At 45.0% G+C, this 23846-nt stretch overlaps 1 pseudogene; it reads right to left on the bottom strand.

Moving 5' to 3' along the window:
* Positions 1–598: 598 nt before the first annotated feature.
* LOC147492113 (inositol oxygenase 1-like) lies at positions 599–16555 on the bottom strand (annotated as a pseudogene).
* Between the last annotated feature and the right edge of the window lie 7291 nt (positions 16556–23846).

The following is a 23846-nucleotide window of genomic DNA, read 5'->3' as shown; positions in this document are numbered from 1 at the left end:
GATATATATACGTGTCTTAGCCTAAAGTCAAGCACCTATCCCAATAGACTTAATCATAGCCAAGTCAAAGGTCTTTATGGCTATGTCTCTTAAAATATAAATCTTGTCACGTGTCTAAAATACGCCATATCAACGTCAAAGTCAACATATCATGGTCAAAGTCAAACTGTCATTTCCATGTTCGACAGGTTCAGGGTCATAGCCATGGTTCATGGCTAAGGTCAATGTGCATGGCTCATGGGCTCATGACCAAGGTAATGGTTTGGACCCAACTGGCCAAGCCCAAACCTTAGAACCCGAAAGTCTAAAACCAACTTATTTATTATACCCAATTGGGATCTATATTAAGTCCTATGGACTGGCCCTAAGCAATATTAGAAATTGGCCCAAAACCTTTAAACTGAACTGGCCCAAAACACAACTGAGTTCGGCCCGAAAATTTTACCTAAACCGCCCAATCAAAACAAATGAAATGGGCCCATAGACTAATATTAGAACTGGCCCATACAAAACAAACAAAATCGGGCCCAAAACTAAAACAAAAGAAATATAAAATGGCCCAAAGAACTTAAACATTTCGGCCCAGCCCAACAGCCATCTAAGCCCAAACCCTAGGCCCAAGAGATGGAACAGTGCCATCTTCTCCAACAGATCCTCCACCACCAGCCACCAAAACGCCGGCCACCACTAATCCCTTCTCCCTCATATCGGTTTGACTCATATGCACAAAACCATACAACTTTAATAAAGACAATAACTCTAATATCAGTGATTCAATACTCTTCTTCAACTAGATCTAAGGTTTCGACCTCCATTAAAGCTTGTTTCAAGCTCCACTTGACAACCCTCATCACTCAACCAATACCCCAACACTCAATCCTAAACAGTTCAAACACGAAAATAACTACAAATCTCAAAACCTTCAGTAACACAGTAATGGCAGTAACGCCATTAACGATTTCTCCAAGCTCCCGCAGCACCTTCAAGTGTTAACCACCTCGCCCAAACAACAACATCCTAACCATCCCAACAACAAGTTCCAAGCAAACCATGGGGGCGTTTTCTCTGTTTCGTTTTGGCGACGCCATTAGCGTCTGTCGAAAACTTCGACAGAGCTTCGAAAGCCTGACATCAACCAACGACCCCAAACAAGATTTAATGTATCAACAAGTGTTAAAACTACAAACACCGAACAATCATTGGTTGTGGCTCACCGCCATTAACGAGCTCGGTTCCAAATAGTTCAAATAAAACTTGGTAATTAAGAACAACAACCAATATACAACGTGGTTTTAACAATACTCCCAGCTTTTAACCCTACGGCAAATACGCATAATAACAACCGGAATGAGAAGGAAACAAGAGCGGAAATCTTAGACCATACAGTTATCTCTGTATAGACGTAAAATAATAGAAAAGCTAAACTACTCACCTTTAGTGCGCTCCGACTATCAACCAGCTACCAGGAAAAACTTCCTTTCCTTCCTTCAGTAAAACTCCCATTTTTTTTCTAAAACCCTCGCTGTGTTTTTTTTCCCAAAAACTCTACGTGAGAAAACTCCCGAAAAACAAGGACAACCCTTATCTATTACTTACAGGCTTTTATCCGTAAGCTGATAGTTATCCTATATTATTTTATCTATTATCTATTATTATTATCTTTATTATTATTATTATTATTAGGAAAATATAAGAAATAAAACACGGGGTGTTATACTTTTAGCGGCTCCCCTATAAAACCAATGAAATCAAGGAATACTGATTTAACTTATCATAGGTGTAAATGTGATTTTTCAATGAATATCATAGGTGTAAATATGACTTTGGTAGAAATAAAAATCTTATGATGAATATTTGATTTGTCGAAAGCGCGTGCATCCACCAGGGAATGTATCACCAACTACAACCCACTGAGGTAGTGCTCCAAAGCTAGGATGAAGAAGAACCTTTCCTAAATCTAAAACATGGAACAACAAAAATTACTAGCATAAACAAAACAGCCAATAAAATCGTTTAAAATTAGTATTATGCAATATCCTACATTATGAATGTAGAATAGGTGATGCACATACTATGCATGGATAATGTAGGGGAGTGATATCCTCATAAAATTATCAGGCACGCGTGGAGCATAAGCGAATTCAGGACATCGACCTCCAAGACCGACCTGTGAGCAGCTCTTTTGTGAACACACATGCGCGCAGCATAAGCGAACTCAAGACATCGACCTATAAAACCGATCTATGAGCAGCTCCTTTCAGGTAGGTGGTACGAACAAAGATGTCACGGTACGAACGTATGACCAGAGACAGAACGCCTCGGATAGGATCACCACCTGGGGTAATCATTACCAAAATCTTACTTGTACTTCCCACCACCGGGAAATAGGGGCAACCGCGCTAACCCCCAATCAGCACATGACTAATAATATAACCAGCCCAACACTCATTCACGATCTCCACCTTACACGTGCGTAAGAGACACACGTGTCCCCCGGATTGACATTTCCTTAAGCCTATAAATACCACCTATTTGAACTACATCGGACCTGATTCCTCTCTCCCGGAAAGGAGAAAATACCAAAAAAGATGATATGTAGGCAGCTCGCTCACAAGCGAACTCGGTCCACCCAGAAAATCTCAACCCTCTTCCCTCTCCCATCGCAAACACTAAGGAAAACCAAAACGCTCCTTTACATTGGCGTCATCTGTGGTTTCGATTACTTGAGAAATCACGTTACCCTAACTACAAATTCTCCAATTCTCAACCCACAAAGCATGGTCAGCCTCGAAGCTCAGGTTCAACACCTTGCAGAACAACTGGGTGTCACAAATGAAAGCATTTCCTTGCTCAGGCAAGAAAATGCTACTTTAAGGGCCCAAGTCGACGCTTATCAACAGCAACCAGTCGGTAATGTTGCTGAAAATGGCATCAACGAGGTTAATCAGCAGATTAACAAATTGTCACATAGGATAGGTCAAAGTGTAGTCAGAAAAGACGCAACCCAAATTGTTCAAAAAATGCTCAAGACATACCGCTGGCCTCGCTTCATCGCCGACGTTCTCGAAAAATCATCTCCTCAAGATTTTATCCAGCCACGTTTCCCCATGTATGATGGCAGCACCTATCCCGGTCAACACGTGGCTCGATACATTCAGAGTTTGGCCCTCTACAGTTCTTCTGAGTATGATTATCTTCACCGCCGATTATTTCCGCCCGGTCTCAAGATGGCGACTTGATTGGTTTTTCTCTCGAACCCGATTCTATTAAAACTTTTGAGCAGCTTACTGACCTATTTGCTAGCCAATACGTGCATAACAGACGTAAGAAGGCAGATCTCAATTAGCTGTTCCAGTTATCATTCGAAGATGAAACCATTCGCCAATTCTTAGGACGGTTCAAGGTCAATCTTGTTGGTATGGAAAGCGGATCGAAAGAGTCTTTTGCCACTCGCATTTTCTAATGCTTGTCAAGTGCGTAATACCGACCTCTCCAGATCGCTCATGAAGGAACGCCCGGAAACGCTATCCGAACTGTACGCCCGTGTTGACAAGTATATCAAGTTGCAAGAAACTTTGAAGTCCAGTGGTTTAGCCGAGAACCAGGAGGTAGCAGCGATCTCTAATCATACTACAGACTAAAACAAATGACCAGTGTCAGCTGGCACCTAAGGCGGGGACCCGCCAAGATAACAACAGAGAATTTGCTGTCTTGACTCGCTCTCCTAGTTACATCCTTGACAAGATCTGACGAACCTCGTGACCAGCCCGACGCGGAAGCGACCGGCCAGATCGACCTGACAAACCATATTGCGCCTTCCACAGAGCCAAATGTCATGACACGAATGCGTGCTGGGGGCTTAAGCACTATCTTCAAGACCTTGTCGAAGCTGGTCACATTAAATAGTACACCAACATTCCTGACGGTGATTTGCGTCATAAGCTCATGGCTCGCCGTGTGCACAGCCGATCTCCACCTCGCCGAGTGCGCAGTCGCTCTCCCCCTTCCCGTCATCATCAAGACTTCCAAGTTTGTCCCCACCGTAGAGGACGTCCCCAAGAGCGTTCTCGTCACGAGCGCAGACAACACTCCTCAGATTGGGACAATACTCGCACAATTAACATGATTACTTTCCCTGATGATTCAGTTACCTCATCAAGAGAGAAAAGACGTCATGTTGGCGCTCTTCACGAAGTATATCACTTTACTTCCCAAGCAGAACATGCTCCGTGTCGCTCAGGCCGCCATTCAGGAGATATCATTTTTACAGAGGCCGACCTCAACAAGGTCTGCCTTCCTCACAATGATGCACTAGTCGTCCACGTCAAGATTAGCAACTGGACAGTGAAGCGTGTCTTGATCGACCCGGGGAGTTCCTGCGATATTTTATTTTATCACACTCTTCAAGAAATGAGGTTACCCAAGTCAGTTCTGATAGACCCGATTGCCCCTCTTTATGGTTTCAATGGTTCCAGAGCCGACCCAGTCGGTGATATCATCATTCCAGTCTCAGTGGGTTCTAAAGAGGACAAAGTTAGCTGCAATACGCGCTTCAGCGTCCTGGACATCCAATCGCCCTATAATGCCATATTAGGACAACGATGGATCCACCAAATGCAAGCTGTACCTTCGACGTTGCATCAAGTTCTCCGTTTCCCGGGCCCCAGAGGATTGATGGAGCTGAGAAGCAATCAACTAGAAGCATATCATTGTAACCAAATCTTGTCAGCCGGAAAGACCGACAGTACACCAGTCCACACAAGTAGCGAACCCATCAATTATACCATGGCCAAAGACCTGGTTGCAGAGGTCAGAGTCAACATATCCAAGCAGCACGCTCGGGGCTCCAGTAAGAAGAGGAAGTCGTCCACTTACACTCCAGAAGTCAATTCAGCCGTTGCCGCTCCAATGGATTCACAGACACGTATTACACCTCAAGTCTTCCTGCCGACAGTTACTCCAGCTCCTCTTAGTATGCCCACAGAAGCCATTCCAGTTCCTGTTCTCGTCACCACAGTTGCCGATCCAGTCCAGGTGAATATATGCACTCCCCCTCAAGACGTTGCGGTGACTCCACGAGAAGAAGCGTCGCCACCCAGGCCAGCACCCCAACAGGTCGACAGAGAGCGGGTCAACTTAGGAACTGATAATGACCCTAAGTTTGTATATGTAGGGGCTAACCTTGACCCTACACTCAAGGCCCAACTTGTAAACTTTCTGGCTATGAATAAAGATGTTTTCGCCTGGTCGTATATCGATGTGCCTGGTATAGACCCTAGTGTAGCCTGTCATCGATTAAATGTGAACCCTAATGCTAAGCCAGTTCGCCAGCGATCTCGCCGGTTATCTCTGCGCTTTCAGAAATCCATTAATGACGAAGTCGACAAACTCAAGCAAGTCGGTTTCATCAGAAAGGTGGAATACCCCGATTGGGTCGCTAACATCGTGGCGGTCCCCAAAAAGAATGGCACAGATCGTCTCTGCGTCGATTTCATGAATGTCAATCATGAAACACCGAAAGATAGTTTTCCCCTGCCACGCATTTACCGACTTGTCGACCAGACTTGTGGCCATGAACTTCTTTCCTTTATGGATGCGTACAGCGGATACAATCAAATCCTACTCGCGGAGGAAGATCAAGAGAAGACCTCGTTCATTACTGAACAAGGAATTTATTGTTATAACATCCTCCCGTTTGGCCTTAAAAATGCCGGAGCGACATATCAGCGTCTCGTAACTGACATGTTCCAGGACATGTTAGGAGAGACCATGGAGGTTTACATCGACGACATGGTCGTCAAGAGCAGAAAAGCAGTCGACCATATTACTCACCTTGAGCAAGCGTTCTCCGGTTAAGCGCGACTTTCGAATGAAGTTGAACCCGAGAAATGCCTCTTTGGAGTGTCCTCTGGTAAATTCCTCGGATATCAGGTGTCACAGCGTGGGATCGGAGCGAATCCAGACCAAATCAGAGCGTTCTTAGACATGCCCCACCCACGCAAAGAAGCGGTCTGAATACGTTGTCGTATGGTAGTTGCACTTAATCAATTCATATCCAGGGCGTCAGACAAGTGTAGTCCGTTCCTACAACTCCTCAAGAAAGGCGAGCAGTTCTCATGGAACGATCAATGCCATCACGCATTCGTCACTCTCAAAGAATACCTCACCACGCCTCCCGTTTTAGCCACACCCGGTAGATGGAGAGACACCGGGCTCTACCCGCAAGATCGATTTCGCAATCAGCTCCGTTCTCTTCAAACAGGAGAACAACTCAGAAAAGCCGATCTACTTCACAAGTAAGACGGTCACGCCAGCTGAGAAGAATTATTCTTTCCTTGAACGAGCCGTACTTGCTTTGGTGTATTCGGCAAGGAAATTTCGGCCGTACTTTCAAGCCCATCCGATCAACGTACTGACCGACCTTCCACTGAAGAAACTCCTCCACAAAGAAAACAAAACTACTCGTATGGCCATATGAGCCGAGGAGCTCGGTGAACACCACATGGAGTTTGTACCTCGCATCTCTCAGAAAGGTCAAGTCGTCGCCGATTTCCTCGCCGATTTTCCTGTTAAGGACCCACACTGGGAAGCCGACATGGAGCTTGCTGTTGTCAAAGAGCATGTCAAATCAATCTGGTCTCTCTTTGTAGATGGCTCTAGCAACCCCGGAGGGAGTGGCATCGGGGTCGTCTTAGTGTCTCCCGAAGGAGTTATGGTTGAAAAATCAGTTCGACTCGACTTCGCATCTTCCAACAACGAGGCAGAATACGAAGCGATGATCATGGGCCTTCGTATGGCACTACAACTCAGTGTGCAAGAGCTCCAAGTCTTTAGTGACTCGCAACTGGTCGTTCGCCAGATTGCTAAGGAGTACACTACCCAGGAAGGTAACCTTTCGAAGTATCTTCAGGTCGTTCATCATTTGTTGCCTTCTTTTAAGAAAGCTACCATACACCATTTTTTGCGAGATGAGAACCGTCACGCAGACAGCCTAGCTTACCTAGCCACTCAAACACCGAGTTATGCTCCACGACAACTCCTAATTGAGGTAGTCGATCGACCTGCATACCAGGTCGAACATACCCTAGTTATAGCCGATATGTTCCCTCTCTCCGCCGATCAGATGCGCCAGACTTGGATGCAACCCCTCATGGACTACATCCAACAGGGAATGCTCCCTGTAGAGCGTGCCAGAGCCAGGCAAATCCAATATCAAGTGCGTCGTTATTACGTGTTACATGATAAGTTGTTTAGAAAATCTGCTGGTGGACCGCACTTGCGATGTATTACTCCAGAGCAGGGACAATTGATATTTGCCGAAATCCATGAGGGAGAATGTGGAAACCATGCCGGAGGTCGTTCTTTAGCCCACAAGGCAATTTCCCAAGGCTACTTCTTGCCTCAGATGCAGACCCGATGCCAAAGCATAATGCTTCTCGCGTACTTAAAATGTCAAACATTCGCCATTAACATCATTCAGCTCAGACGCTGAAATGATCAATATAGCAAGCCCATGGCCATTTCACATGTGGGGCATGGACATTATGGGACCATTCGTCCCCCAGAAAAGCACTGGTTTTCGGTTCGTCTTAGCGGCAACTGACTATTTCACCAAGTGGGTCGAGGCCATTCCTTTAGCACATGACAAAGAATCGCATGTCCGCAATTTCATCTGGACTTATATCATCACCAGATTTGGGTTGCCACATACACTCATCATGGACAATGGACCCCAATTTAAAGGCTGAACCGTTAAAGAATTTCTCGCAAAATGGAAGATAGTTCATGCATTTTCTACTCCACAGTACGCTCAGAGTAATGGTCAAGCGGAAGCCAGCAACAAGGCCATCTTAGAAAATTTTAAGAAAAAGATTGAAAAGAACAAGAGTCAATGGCCGAACCAGTTGGAGAACATCTTGTGGGCTCATCGCACCACAACCGGGTCCAAGATCGCTAATCTCCATTCTCCTTGTGTTATGGCACAGAAGCTGTCATTCCCACCGAGCTGACAGTCACTACGACTCGGTCCGAGCTCGTGGAAACCGGACACAATGATTCTGTCCTAGCACGAGAGGTCGATTTGCTCGAAGAACGGCGTGACTTAGCTACCATCAGAGTCGCCTCTTATCAACAAACCCTGAAGAACTCCTACAATAAATGAGTGCATCCTCGATCATTCCAGCCTGGCGATCTGGTGCTCAAGAAGACGCAAGACGATTCCAAACTAGCCCCTAATTGGGAAGGTCCGTACATCGTAGAACGTGTTGTGGGCAACGGAGCGTACTGGATAAAGACTCAAGAAGGAAAATCGTTACCTCGCCCATGGAATACTTATCTGCTAAAACGTTTTTATCAATAAACCCTGTGTTGTTGTCTATTCTATTTTTTTTTTTAAAAAGCATTATAAGTTTCAGCTTAATTTTTATGTCACCTAAGTATAAGCTATTCCATTTACTGGCATCCAAATGTCCTCCAGCTCGCATCCGACCCACGACCAATCTCCTTCCCTCGCTCTCATACGCTTAACGCGTCATACGCTTTCAGACACCGAAACACTTCTCCGTAGCGCGCATGCCTCTCGGAGCTCACATGCTACATAGCCTCTCCAACTCTTGTCACGTCGAGGACCTATATTTCTAGGATCGACTACACGAGAACGCTTCTCCGAAAGCGCATCACGCCGCTCTGGAGCTCACAGGCTACATAGCCTCTCCAACTCTTGTCACGTCGAGGACCTATATTTCTAGGATTGACTACACGAGAATGCTCTCCGCGAGCAGACAGTTCTCTGGAGCTCACAGGCTACATAACCTCTCCAACTCTTGTCACGTCGAGGACCTATATTTCTAGGATCGACTACACGAGAACGCTTCCCGCGCGCATACAGCTCTCTGGAGCTCACAGGCTACATAGCCTCTCCAACTCTTGTCACGTCGAGGACCTATATTTCTAGGATCGACTACACGAGAACGCTCTCCCCGAAAGCGCATGACTCTCGAGAGCTCACAGGCTACATAGCCTCTCCAACTCTTGTCACGTCGAGGACCTATATTTCTAGGATCGACTACACGAGAATGCTTTCCGCGAGCAGACAGCTCTCTGGAGCTCACAGGCTACATAGCCTCTCCAACTCTTGTCACGTCGAGGACCTATATTTCTAGGATCGACTACACGAGAACGCTCTCCGCGAGCAGACAGCTCTCTGGAGCTCACAGGCTACATAGCCTCTCCAACTCTTGTCACGTCGAGGACCTATATTTCTAGGATCGACTACACGAGAACGCTCCGCGAAAGCGCATGACTCTCTCGAGCTCACAGGTACATATAGCCTCTCCAACTCTTGTCACGTCGAGGACCTATATTTCTAGGATCGACTACATGAGAATGCTCTCCGCAGCAGACAGCTCTCTGGAGCTCACAGGCTACATAGCCTCTCCAACTCTTGTCACGTTGAGGACCTATATTTCTAGGATCGACTATACGAGAACGCTCTCCGCTAGCAGACCGCTCTCTGGAGCTCACAGGCTACATAGCCTCTCCAACTCTTGTCACGTCGAGGACCTATATTTCTAGGATCGACTACACGAGAACGCTCTCCGCGAGCAGACAGCTCTCTGGAGCTCACAGGCTACATAGCCTCTCCAACTCTTGTCACGTCGAAGACCTATATTCCTAGGATCGACTAAACGAGAACGCTCTCTGGAGCTCACAGGCTACATAGCCTCTTCCATTCCTGTCACGTCGAGGACCTATGTTACTAAGGTCGACTAAACGGCAGGATGCATGTTTCTAGAATCATAAGCAGAACGCTAGTTACACACAAGTTCACGGCAACATGCATGCAGAATATAACCAATAACATTATATGACCACTCGTCACAACAACTACATACACGACCTGCTGGGATTACCCAGAAAATCCAAGTCGGTGTTCATTAAAAAAATTAACAAACTATCGAACTGCCACTTTCGTGGAAACCAGTTCTCTGAATAAAAAAGGCGAACTGCTCAGGCAAGCCTGAAGACATAGCTCTATTGTTAACTCTCATATAAGAGAGGAAAATGTAAACAGCACTTACAATTTCTGGCTAACAGAGACCAAAGTAGATCGCATCATCAAATCTCAGTGACGACATGCTTATCTTCCGGTGTTTGCTACCGGTCGGGCGGTATGCGGGCGATCTCAAAGATCACACGCGCATTCCCCCCCTTGTTCATCGCCTATAGTAGCTTTCTTCAAGGCGTCATACTTCTCATCCGTGAGCAACGTAGTTTATACAGCTTCGTGTACGACTTCTTGGCTTTATGCGGCCACACTTCCGCATTTCTTAGCATAAGCAAATACCACAAACTAATTCCCTTTCTAGTTCACGTCATCCGTCAACAACAACACGTTCTCAGCCATAACGTTCTGGTACTTGGTAGTCATCCCTTCCAGCTTTCTCTTGTCAGCCCCCCACGCAACTCGCATACACCCTAGCTCGACGTGAGGGTTATCATCAGTCTCGGTGTTTTGAACAACTTCTTTCAACTTATCATATCCTGCAAGAAACTGCACGACCAAACTCAAAGAGTCAGTTTACCTGGGTAACCGACATAACAATCTAGTGTGTCTTGAACTTACCAAACAAGCGGCCATATCCATTGTCCCCAGCAACGTCTCCATGTCCTCATCTTTCACCTCTGCCTTATCACCATCCAATACGATCCCTTCAGAACGCCGTCGCTATGGGCTATGAAAGTGGAAGCTACAACCGATCGGCGTTTCACCATACGCTTCTTCCCCGTCTTCCCCATGAAGTAGAATTCGCTCCCCACATCACCACAAATACGGGGGCTAACTCACTACCGGATCGGGCGACCTTTGCCTCAGTCGCTACACTCCGCAATGGACGATCGATTCGCTGTCGCCACCACCGTGGCGACCTAAAACACAATGCCGCCCGGTTGGATCGTCCAAATTTTCCTAGGTCGTTTATGACCCTTAGCCTCTACAGCAGTAGCTTTCCTCTTCCCTTGATCACCATGCACGTGAGGTTCAAATTCCATCCTCTCCATTATCAGAGGAGACCTTTCTCTTCTGCTTTCTTCTCCCCTCATGAATGGACAACACCTTGCCATAATAAAACCTAGCAAACAAAGGTACTGTCACATGAGCTACAGTTTATTCCAAACTCTTCTCGATGAAATAACACTCTCCGAGGAGAATGAACGTACCTGAACGAGCAGCAACGATGGTGATGCACAGCAAAAGAGCAAAGCGAGAAGACAGACTTAAGCTTCGGCAAGAAGACGAGCAAATACTTTGTCGGTATTCGATGAGCAGTTTTATGCAATAGGAAACGTCTTTTCCTAAGTGCCTCATAATTACCTTGAGACGCCAAACGCCATCTACCCGCCATCATTATGTTCCTAGAACCGCTCGTCTCCCTCCACGTGTCACGCACGCGAGGGAACATTGGCGTTAGCGGCACTAAACACAACACGATTCGACCTCTTTCACGAACCAAGGTCCAGCGACTTGGTGACCTCGTTACGAACAACACCTTACAGCTGCAAGCCATTTAACAACAAGACGCTCATGCTTTACCAGTCATGGGCAGGGAAGTGGTCACTGCAATGCACTTGCTATGCTTTGTTATACACAGACACAACAATGGTCAAGCAAGCGATTCACACATAATACGGGAACAAACAACAAGCATGACATACACGCGAAACAACGACCTGTACTAGCACGTTGGAACCATAGTACGATAGCCGGGTTGCTGAGACTACTCAGGAAATCCAACCCGACTAAACAATATTCGTCTTCACAGGAATGCCCCAAAACAGAACGGGGTACCAGATCACTCACAGTGCTGGCACATACAAATGAAAAAACGAACTGCCCAGGTTACCCCAGGAAACCAGCTCTATTGTATCACAACTTATAAGCTGACAGCATTACACAACAAATTTACAACTCACTATCTCTTGGCTCGATAATTAGTTCTCCAAGCATGAGCGACTCATCAATCTCAGCATCTCTCCCAATCACCATCACAGATACTCCATCCAAGTCTAAACTCATCAACCGCATCGACGCAAAGAACATCGGTTCATGCGGTAGTGCAATCTCGGCATGACCTGCGAAAGCGGCGGAGCCACTAATTGCTCCCGACACCTGTTCTACCCCGATGAAAGATGTACAGCGTGCATGATCTGTCTTCAAAGCGTTGTAGTCCGCCTATAATTCAACAAAGTCTGCATCCAGCACATCATAGGCTTTGGTAGCATCCTAAGCAACCTTCTTGCAGTGCAAGGTATAATCATTCAGCCTACCAATTTCCACGGTCGCTGCCGAGATGTTCTCTTCAGCTCCCTGTAGTTTTTGCCTCAGCTCTTCCGCTTCAATGTCTTTCAACATCTTGGCTAGACTCAGCGCCTGATGAGCTTTCTTCAGATCTTCCAGTTCCTCGCGTTCCATCTTCGAGACCTCCTGGACATTTTTCAGCTCATCAGACAACTTCACCACCGCTTCTCTATCTGCCTCCGCGAACTGTGCAATCTCCTTCAATTTCTGAAACCCACTTACCAGCTGCAAAACACAAACATGGTTCATAGCCTTATTAACAGTGTGTATACGTAAACAGTTACATCAAACGAAGACAAACACGCATACCAAGCATTGTGCAATTTCCATTCGTCTCAAATTATCAACCAGCCCTTTCTCATCCAGCTCCTTGTGGTTGCCATCCAGCGCTATCTGTTCTAACAGGCAACCCGATATCCTACTCGATCTGAAGCTACAATCACTTCGCTTCACAAATCGTTGCTCCCCATGCTCGTCCAGATACACAAATTGTCCCTCTAGGTCGTCAGCAACAACCTTTCCACTTGCTTTACGCGGAGCTTTTGTTTTCGCCAGCGGATTGGGTTCACGCCCCCGTCGAGGAGCACTAGACCCCGCTCCAAACGTGGCCAAGTCCATGACTTGCTCAAGTCGCGCCCCACTCCGGCGAGAAACCATAGCCCCACCCTGGCCACCATCAGCACCGCCCCCTGCGCTTGAGCTCTCCCCAAGCGGCGTGTCGCGCCACTTTCGTAACTCGGACAACGTCTTGCTCAGAGGCCTCGCGCGGCCTCTTCTCCGACCTGCTCCTTGCACGAGGGTTGAAAAGCACCGTTTCCAACTCCACTGGCGCATCGATCGAACCCCCTTCAAGGTGGAAGCTCGATCCTCCAGCTCCTGAGGCACCACCTCTAGCAGGTCGCCTCGCGCCGCCATGCGCCCGTTGCCTCTCTTCTCGTGTTATTAAGTCACTCATTTGCATCTCCATCACTTCTTCCCTTGTCTGACCTCGAGCTCGATCTTTTTGCACCTTCCTTTTTTCCAGGATCGCAGGCCCACCCTTCTCCACAAAGAAGTGTGCAACTTCAGGCAACTTCGCTTGCTTTTCTGCACGAGTTAGCCACGCGAACCTCTCTATCTCCCCATGATCAGTTCGCTTCTTCACAGAAAACTCTGCAGCCAAAGCCATACAAAGGCCAGTTAGAACAACTGTCAATCGTTAAGTAAAGCAACAACAGAAAAATATTCCTACCCACCGGATATGTTACAAATCCTAATTTGCAATCTACACCCATTCACACAGTAGTTGCCAACTAGCAGCAATGGCCTCTTTGTCCAGGCCTCATTGCTTACACCATCGATCACAGCAGAATGCGTCGTCATGGTTTGCAAACTAAAGTTCAAATTTCCAGATCGCCTTACCACATAGTGCTCCACTATGTCGGATACCCCTATGTCGTATGCCCCACTCGCGTTCAACAGGTCAAACACCTTCAACAGTCGCCAGGTGTTACCAACAAACTGACAAGGAGACTTCCAACAATGGGCCAAGAAGTCACATACCAGTTTCGAGAACGGTATTTGCATATGCGCTCTCAGTTGGCCCTCGCAGATTATTATTCCACCATTCGGCGGGTTGTAATCCTCACTACGAACATTTTCCACTCAACCGTGGTTCGTATATCTCCAGGTCCGGGACATTAATCCCATACGCTGCCCTTAGTTCGGGGAATGAGTCTGCAGCACGACGATTTACACTTCTAAGAGGCACATCACTTGATGACGACATCTCCCCTCGACCTGACGTACTGGCCACGCCACCTTCTGACCTAGATCGAGTATTTCCCTCATCTACCCTTAGCTTCCTCATCCAACTCAACCTCAACGCCAACACTTACTGCTTCTTCGTCCTCATACTCTCCGCAACTTAATGATATCTCCCGAACTTCCTCTGATCGAGTATCATCAGAATCAGACATTCTAACAAGTTTTTTTTATCGAATACTCAAGCTTAAACCCTACAACCTTACAATGACCTACGTATTTACCGAATCGCACTTGAAAGAGAGGAATGCAAAGTGAAAATCGAAAGATAAAGCAGCAGAAGCACTCACCTGAGGAACCCTAGCTTACATTTTTGCGGAAGCAGCAAACACAAAATACCTTTTTTGAATCTCCCAAATTTGATTTTGTCTAAACCGCCCGTTCAGTTACCAAGAAGTTATGATTATAGCCTATGCTCTAGCCCGCACACGTGTTCCAAGATACTGTCTTTTCAGCAGCTTCAGATAACGCTACCGACACGCTTCTTCCTCAATCGCTCTGATTACATCGCGTGCAAGTCACACCACGACTTCCCTTTCCCGCCAAATTGTCAGGCCACATGATTCAAAAGTTGCGCCATCCCAGTCGGATTGTCCACCACAGATCGCTCATGTTCCACACGCTTTTTCTATTTTTTCTCTCAGCAGAACGTTTCCCGTGACACAAACACTCTGCTGAGAGGGGGCTGTGTAAGGGGAGTGATATCCTCATAAAGTTATCAGGCACGCGTGGAGCATAAGCGAATTCAGGACATCGACCTCCAAGACCGACCTGTGAGCAACTCTCTTGTGAACACACATGCGCGCCGCATAAGCGAACTCAAGACATCGACCTACAAAACTGATCTATGAGCAGCTCCTTTCAGGTAGGTGGTACGAACAAAGATGTCACGGTACGAACGCATGACCAGAGACAGAACGCCTCGAATAGGATCACCACCTGGGGTAATCATTACCAAAATCTTACTTGTACTTCCCACCACCGGAAAATAAGGGCAACCACGCTAACCCCCAATCAGCACATGACTAATAATATAACCAGCCCAACACTCATTCACGATCTCCACCTTACACGTGCGTAAGAGACACACGTGTCCCCCGGATTGACATTTCCTTAAGCCTATAAATACCACCTATTTGAACTACGTCGGACCTGATTCCTCTCTCCCGGAAAGGAGAAAATACCAAAAAAGATGATACGTAGGCAGCTCGCTCACAAGCGAACTCGGTCCACCCAGAAAATCTCAACCCTCTTCCCTCTCCCATCGTAAACACTAAGGAAAACCAAAACGCTCCTTTACAGACAAGGCCAGTAAAATGCAACCAATCTTCATCTGGATAGTCTTTCCTGATAGCTTCAGATTTTTTGTAACAAATGTTCAATTTGAGGTTCGTTCAAATCAGGATCACTTTCATCCACAAACTCATTGAGAAGTTCACATCATCCACATATGTTCATTTCGCTTCTATTCAATTTGCCATACTCTTTTGTCATTTTTAACGAAATCATAAGACTAATTATGTGTTGGGTCCGATAAAATTCTTCGACGCACTCTTTTCTTTCGCTATCAGCATCATAATCCCTGTAGTCAAATAAATTACATGTCAACGTCGTCAAAATATTGTACCACAATGAAAACTTAATGATTGGAACAATTCTTAAAAAAATTATAGAGATCTGAATGTTTGGCCAAATGCTTTGGTATCGTCAGGCACTTCAAAACCTTCATCTAATTCCAATTTGTTGGGATCCTTAGGGATATTTTTTGTGTATACTTCATTTCCTGCGTAATTTAACAATTAAAGGTGGTGAACTATTGACGTGCTAGTATGCCGGGATCAGATGTAGTTTCTGATGTAACTATCTTTTCTTTTGACTACTTTTAAGTTTTAACAGATCTGCTAGGGGAGTTAGACTTTTCTTATGAAGTGATAAGCCCATCCTGGCGTGTCAAATAATCATTAAGAGTAGGTTAATGTGGAAATAGTTTTTGTCCAGGCACAGATAAACTGAATCCAAACCACGTTTAAAACATCATAGTGTGATACAAAGACAATCTAAAAAATCTAAAGATTGTTAGTTATACCCCAAAAAATCATACCTGACTTGCAAGTGGAGGCGATTGATGAAGGGATTGCTAGAGCACAGAGGATCTTAAAGAGATATGGAGAATGCAAAAACCCTTTTTGGGGATTGCTATAGCACACTCACAAAGGATCTAAAAGAGAATATGAAACCCATTTTGGGTTTGGTCTTTTACGTAACAATATGAAAAAATACTACCGTGGAAAGTAAAAGTGTTAATTATATTTTTTTTCAGCAACTTGAGTGTAATTATAAAAGACCAAGTTAATATGTAACTCACCTCAAGGAAAAGAAAGCTAGGTTCATTTCCATTGCTTTGAAATGTACTAACCTACCAAGAATGACTTAGTATCGACTACCTAAAAACCACATTATGATAGAAAATCATAAGAAACATTAAATTAAAAATTTATTCCACCCATAAAAAACTTAAAAACTACTAAAAATAAACCATACTTGCATGCTAGTTGAAACTTTTTTAGTGGGTCCTATCCTTCCGCCAATAATTTTCGCTTATAACTTTTGCCAATTATTTTCGCTAATTATTTCCGCTAATAAACTTCCGCCAATAATTTTCACTATGACTTTCGCCAATGTGGGGGTCTACACACCGCTCTCTCTTTGGTGGATGGGGACTACACCCAATAACTAGTCTATTTATGAATATATCCAGGTTCATTATTATAAAAAAATAAGGATAAAAGTTCAAAGAGATAAGAATTGACACAAACAAACACAGTCCTTTTAGGACTCAACCTCTTCATTCATATAAAAACCATTTTTTCACGTTGAAACTTGATCCCTAGATAGTAGATCTTGGATACTTAGGCAGTCATTATCTTGGTTATTATCTCCCCAACATTTTCATCTCCCCAACATCATCATTTGCTCTCGTTGTGTTGAAGCGAGTTTATCAAAAATTCTTTTATAAAAACGCTCAAGATTTCGCTCTCTTGTGTATAAAAAGAGAAAAGAACTACAAAAACTTATTACCTAAAGGGACTTATGTAGTCAACTCTTCTCCAAAAGAAAAGTACAACCATTTTCTATATCAAACCCGATCTCATTCCAAAAGCAAGATACCTTAAACCATGGACCAAAAATGACAGCTCTATATATCTATAAAAGATTTCCGACAAAAAGAACTACAAAAATATATGAATGATTCAGGTCTACCTTTCCGATATAATCGAGGGACTTTTTTGACCATTTTAAAATATAAATCCGATATTTCCAATATATTTCCGTCATATCCGATCTTTCTCCAAAAGAAATTTTAAATAGTTTGGACAACCATTTTCTATATCAAATCCCGATCTCATTTTTGGGTACCAATATTCATCGATATCGATATTTTGGGCCTTGTAACAGACATCCTGACATTTGACAATAAGTGATTCATATAGCTAGAACCGTGTCAGGCTGGCAGCACGAAGTTTCAAACAATTAAATCCCACTATCTTGAGCTGCTATCAGACACAAAAGAGAAATTGCACAACTCAAGTGTGCACGAGTTACTCAGTCAAGAATAACACGAATTGTCCCTCCACAAGGTCCACAAGGATCCATAGGTGGCACTGAAATACAATGGCATTTCCGCAAAGGAGAAATTACTAATTCTATCTTGCCACTGGACATCGGGTTCCACCATGTCCTTCCATGAATCCATGTATTGGGCTTGATCAGAAAGTAATCTTGAAACAACAAAAAAGAAAATATGTTGTCTGATTAATTATGTTGGGGAATGCTTGCCACTGCACAGGACCACGATCAATACATGTGGTCAAGTCAATGCTACACCTAGGTGATGACATTTTAGTGTCATTATTTTATTTTTTTTGATAAAGGTGTCCTTATTAATTCGAATTATGTTAAGTTCGCCACAATAGGAGGTACAAGATCAAAGTCCTTTATCCTTTAGGCTTTAGTGTATTGTCTAACAGTTCATTATGCATTTATCTGTCGGCCCAAAGTATACGGCAATGGGGACACGGGGACCAAAATTGGGTTACATAACATTATGCATTTATCTGTCGGCCCAAAGTATTGAAGGCAATGACAAGCATTGGGGACCAAAACCAAAATGGAGTTACATAAATTGGAATTGGAGTTAACCTACATGTCTTCATTTCCAAAGGCTGAAGCAAACCAACCAGGCAGGAAAATATGAAATACATCCTCATATAGTCATGAATCATGACTGTTTTTTATTCGATAATTATGTAGTCATGACTCTTGTACGTTATGTGTTCGTCACCATAAATTGAAGCTCTATGTATGGAAATTGGGCCTGTAATATCTGATGTTTCATTAACAATGGTTGTGGAAAACTTGTGCATTGCCGTATTGGCTAATTGGTAGGATTTTGCTCACAATGCTCATAGGGACACGCTCAAATTACTAAATGCAACACAAAATGAACAACCGCCTAATCAGTCTCATTTAGTTCCACCACACACAAAAGCCTAGAAGTATCCACTGTCCTACCAAAAAAAATAAAAAAAAAAAGTATCCACTGGGCACTGTGGGCAAAAGCAGTTATTTGATTCACGTTTCAATTTCACACTGATTTTTTTTTTGGTCATGAAGTAAAAAGACCGAGGGAGACTGGGACCACACACTACTGCTGTACGGTATAGTAGGGTGTAAGAACCAGTACAATATCGAGCAAATCACAACTGTCACAGCCAGAAAATGATTCCACGTCTTTTGCACAGAGAATCTTACTTCACAGCTCAAACCAATAAAATCATTCCAGTCTAACTATTTCTACCACATCACAAAAGCAGACGCCATTAAAATGTAAACAAGCATCAAACAAGTTCATCGATCATTAAAATGTAATTAACCAAGCATAACGAAATAAACCAAACTTAAAAAGTAACAACGTAACATCAGTTTCAAAATTAAACTAATAACAAAACAAGTAAACAACCAACCAGTCCACATTCGGATTCACAATCAGCAACATTTGAGAACGATATCCAAATACTCCATTCCAACTTGATGAAAAACCCAAGCATCAACAGTCAAATCCATAGCATGTTTACTAGTAATCCCAGCATCCCTGTCTTCAAATCTATCCCAAACGCTATTAAACTCAACTTCATTCCTCATCAAAATCCTCTTCTCTCTCCCCAACAATATCTCACTCAGTTCATCAACATTCTTCCCCTGCAACAACCCTCTCATTCCAAGAACAAAACTCCTGCCCAAGTCTTCAACCCCCACCACCTTGACCTTTTTATTCCTCTTCAGATCAAATTCCTTCTCAATAATCTTCCTCAAATAACCTCCCCCACTAGTAATAACCTTCTTAGCCAAAGCTCTAATCTCTACTTTTTTACTCATCTTCAAATCATGATCTTCTTCTAGCTTCTCAGACACAACATTAATACTCATACCAACAAATATCACATTAGTATCAGTGAAAAGATCTTTCAAAACTTGAGGAAGTTTAGAGCCAGAATAGCCACGACTAGTTCGGTAACGAAGATCAGGTAGTTCGTAAATGAGACACTGGGAGCCGATACAGAGTGTTAAGTATTCATAAGGGTTGTTTTCGACACCTTTCTTAGTGTAGTTGAGTTCACGAGAAACTTGAACACCAACGATAAGTGGTTGGGTTTTCTTCTTTTTGTTACGGTAGGCTTTTTGGACTTGGGTTATCCATTTTTTGGCAGTGGTTTCGTTGTCCGAGAAGATTGTTAAGATACGGTTTGGACCGATGGTTACAGTGAATGATTCGTGATCGTCTGTGAAGTATGTTTCGGTTCCGTTTGAGCCTATTTTCTTCATTCTTTTCACTTCGGTTTCCATTTGTTTAATTAAAACTTGAGGAAGAAGAAAAAGAGTTTTTGGCAGAGAGGTGGGAGCTGGAAATGACGTTTTATAAGCCGAGCTGTGTTTTTTGTTTAATGGGAATTTGAAGTCCGCGGGGTAAAATGGTAAGAGTTTCTGAATTGGTTCGTTTCCAGAAAGATCTCTTTGCCTAGCTTGTGAGTTGTGGTACGTATGATTCCTACAGAAAGTTAGATCACAGGACCAGGGTGGATAGACTTGTTTCTTACGTGATATACGTATGTTACTGTTGAGAGCACTGGAAGACTGCTGAAACTGGACATGAGACATGAGCAATTTTAGCCCGTCACATAGGTACCAAAGTGCCAAAATACCATTTCGACATTTAGCACATATGTTTGACAATGCAACAATAGAAATCAAAGACCGTTAATACTGAGTAGTTGAGAATGCTCCTAGGAACCCACGTCAACTCTCTTTTTTTCTCTAAGGTTGACACCTCAGCTTTTAGAGTAATTCGAGAGAAAAAAAGGAATTCTATTCACACTTTTCCCAATTTCAATTATTCGTAACCCAAATAAAAAAACAAAACCCAGTGAATAAGAGGAAAGAAAAAAGAAAACATATCCTTTCCAGCAAAACCTCCGAGTTCTCTTCCATTCTTCCTCATTCTCCTCCATTCTTCCTCATCAATATCTCTTAATTTAAGACCCGAAATAAAACTAACTTCCTTTTAAATTATTTTTCAGTCTAATTTTTATTTTTATTTTCTTTGGCCCCAAAATGATTTCCCTCACAAAACCCATAACAATTCCAACACATTCAAAACTGAAATCCTTAATTCATTATTACTCACATCCAAGGAGATTTAATATTGTTAGAGCAGAAGTTGTTGATTATCCAGGTGGAATGGGTGTTCATACAGGAAGGGATCCGAATGTGAAGAAGCTGGCATGGTTACGGCAGAAAGCACCTCAAGGGGAGAGGTTTTTAGAGGTTAAGGAGTCTTTGTCTAAGTTGAAACTTAATACTGTTTGTGAAGAAGCTCAGTGTCCCAACATTGGAGAGGTTCTTCTTCTTTATTTTATTTTATTTTTGTTGATGTATAAACACAAGTTCTAGCCTATAGTGTCCTATGTCCTAATCCTCTCACTCCTCTCTCCTTTCTCTTTTCCTTTTGTTTTTTTTTTTTTTTTCTTCTACTCATACTGTTCCTACTTATATCCCTCCTCCTCTTTTCTCATCCGTTGATCGCCCTTATCCTCTGGTCCACACTGAGGCACCCTTCGTCTTAGGGTTCCGCGGCCTTGCTGCTGTACCCCCGTCTCTTCTCTACTAAATTGCCTCCTCTTTGACTCTGAATGTCCTTTTCCTTCTGCTCCTGTACGGCCTGTCCCCCTTTAGGGTGCCGCGGACATGATCTGGTGTTTCACGCCTCCGCTCCCTTATCTTACTTTTGGCCCGCGAGCATGCCACCTCGGTCGTCCTAAAATAGGCTAATACAGATGCCCCCTCTCGGCCCTTGGATCCGCTTGGGTCCATGGGCCGAGACTCACCAGCTAACTACTTGAGGTGTTGTCCCATCCAAGGTCCTGTCGCTCACCTCTGAGGAATCATTGCATCTGACATCCCTGCTTCCACGCTTTCTTCGAACCATGTGTCACCGAACACGTGTCTCATAGCATGTGCCTCTCCTTGCACGCGCCACCGCCTTTGGTCCCTCGAGCTTCGTGCGAACACGCGTCTCACCCGGTGTGGTTCCCTTTTTTCCCTGTTTTTTCTTTTCCACTTCTACCCATGCCTCTTCGAATCCCGCCTAAAACAAAACTCTTTGCTCCCCCTTTGATCTTCCTCACTTCCCATCTTTTCCTTTCCACTCCTTGCGACTGCCTCACCTGTTCTCTAGCCCCTACGCCATCCACCTCCCTCTTTCCTTCTCTTCCGGCGAGCTGTACATCCTTCTTGCTCTTGTTTCACCGTATAACATCATCATGTTCAGCTTCTCCTTCATCAGGTTTGTGTTTTCACTTTCTCTCTTTTCGTTCGTAAGTGCTCTCTTTCTTTTTTCGTTTACTACACGCGTTTATTTTCCTCCTCTGTTCACTTCCTTCACCCTTGTGCATTCTTTGTGATCCCAAACCCAACTCACCATTACCCACTGGTCACCGCCATGTTGGACTCTCATTCTGGGGGTTCCTCCGCTACCAGATCTAGCAGCTCTAGGGATTCTCCCTCCAAATCCGCTGACTCCCCCACCCAATCTGAACTGTCTGTGTCCACCGCGAACCAGTCGGAATCCCCTACTCTCTCCTCCATAGCCCCCTCTACCTCGGGGAGACCCTCAACACTACCTCCCCCGCCTTCTCATTATCGGAGGCCTAACTTGGCCACCGTCCAAGCCGCACATGGCATCCCGGGAGACGTGGTGTTAGAGCATGTACCAGGCGTCACCCACTTTCCCCACCTTGTTCCGCCGCGGCCTGGATGCTTAGTGGCCACTGTGGGGCAAATCGCCGCCGGGCTCCGCTTCCCCTTATCCTTACTGGACGTTGAAGTTTGCAATCACTTCAACATCCCACCGTGCCAAGGCATTGGCAACTTCTGGCGCATCATGTACGCCGCCAACTATTACAACAGGACGAATACTCCGCGGATTGGCGTGCATGATATCACGGCTCATTACTTTATAAAAAAGAGCACTAAATAGGGGAGTGTAGGATATCAATCATTCTGCATGCGCTGCAGAAGAAGTCCTTTGTTATCTAGGTCACCACCTCGGACAAGGTGTGGCACCACTACCCCCTGTATGTGTCTGGGAATTTCCTTTCCGCAGATCTCTCTCTCGAGCTGTCCCTTAGACACTCCCATTTCATTGATCACGGTGAGTTTAGTTAGCTACTGAGTTTGCCCTTAATGTGATACCCTTCTTACCCAGTTTGTTTCTATGTGTTTCAGGTTGGTCCCCGGACTCACAATCCCACGTGTACGCTGGCGTTAACTCCGAAGTTCTCAACAGACTCCGTGGCTTAGGCGAGGCCCAGTGTAATGTCCTCGGCATCGAGCCAGACAAGGGCAGCCCGCTTCTGCTAGATCCTTCCCTTAAAGATATCGAGAAATACCGCGGTCCTTTGTACCTTCTTCCGCCGCCCAAGGAGAGGAGACCCAAACTCTCTCCCCCTAAAAGCCGGCTACGCAAGCGCCCGGTCCATCGGTCTTTTGGGTTCACCACCAAAATCTCCCACAGTCAAGCCCTTGCCCAAAAGGCCGCGGCTGCCAAGACTCGGAAGGCCCCTGCTGGTTCCTCAGTGCCCATTTCTGCCCCGGTTCCCCGCTCCTACTCTTCCATAGCCGATTGGGAGGACGACTTTGCTCCTACTGCCAACATGGATGTCTCCAAACTGAAGCTCTGGGAGAGTGACTCCGAGGGCGAGGCTCCCTCTAACACCATGGCCAAAGGTCCTCCCGCTAAGAAGGCCAAGACAGCCGCTTCCACCTTGAAGCCTGCTACTTCTCGGTCTGAGCCCCCGCGGCCAGTAGCTCCCCTCCGCCATCCTGGGAAAGAGGCTAATCCCATCGGTCTCTTGCCTCCGGGGCCAATCGAACTCTGGCACCCTCAATTCAAGGCTAGGGACCGCGACATCACAACAAGGGACTCTGCGCTAGATAATCCTGCGGTAGCCGCCTCTCTATTCTTCAGCTCCCATCTCCCACGGGACCAGGCTTACGGGGACTCCAGCTCCTTTGCCTCCCACCGAGCTGCAATTTATACTAGCTGGGAGAGGCTATACCTCCCCCCCCCTTT

This window comes from Coptis chinensis, chromosome 6 (genome assembly GCF_015680905.1).
Source record: "Coptis chinensis isolate HL-2020 chromosome 6, ASM1568090v1, whole genome shotgun sequence".
Classification (NCBI taxonomy): Eukaryota; Viridiplantae; Streptophyta; class Magnoliopsida; order Ranunculales; family Ranunculaceae; genus Coptis; species Coptis chinensis.
This window is presented reverse-complemented; position numbering and strand designations above follow the sequence as displayed.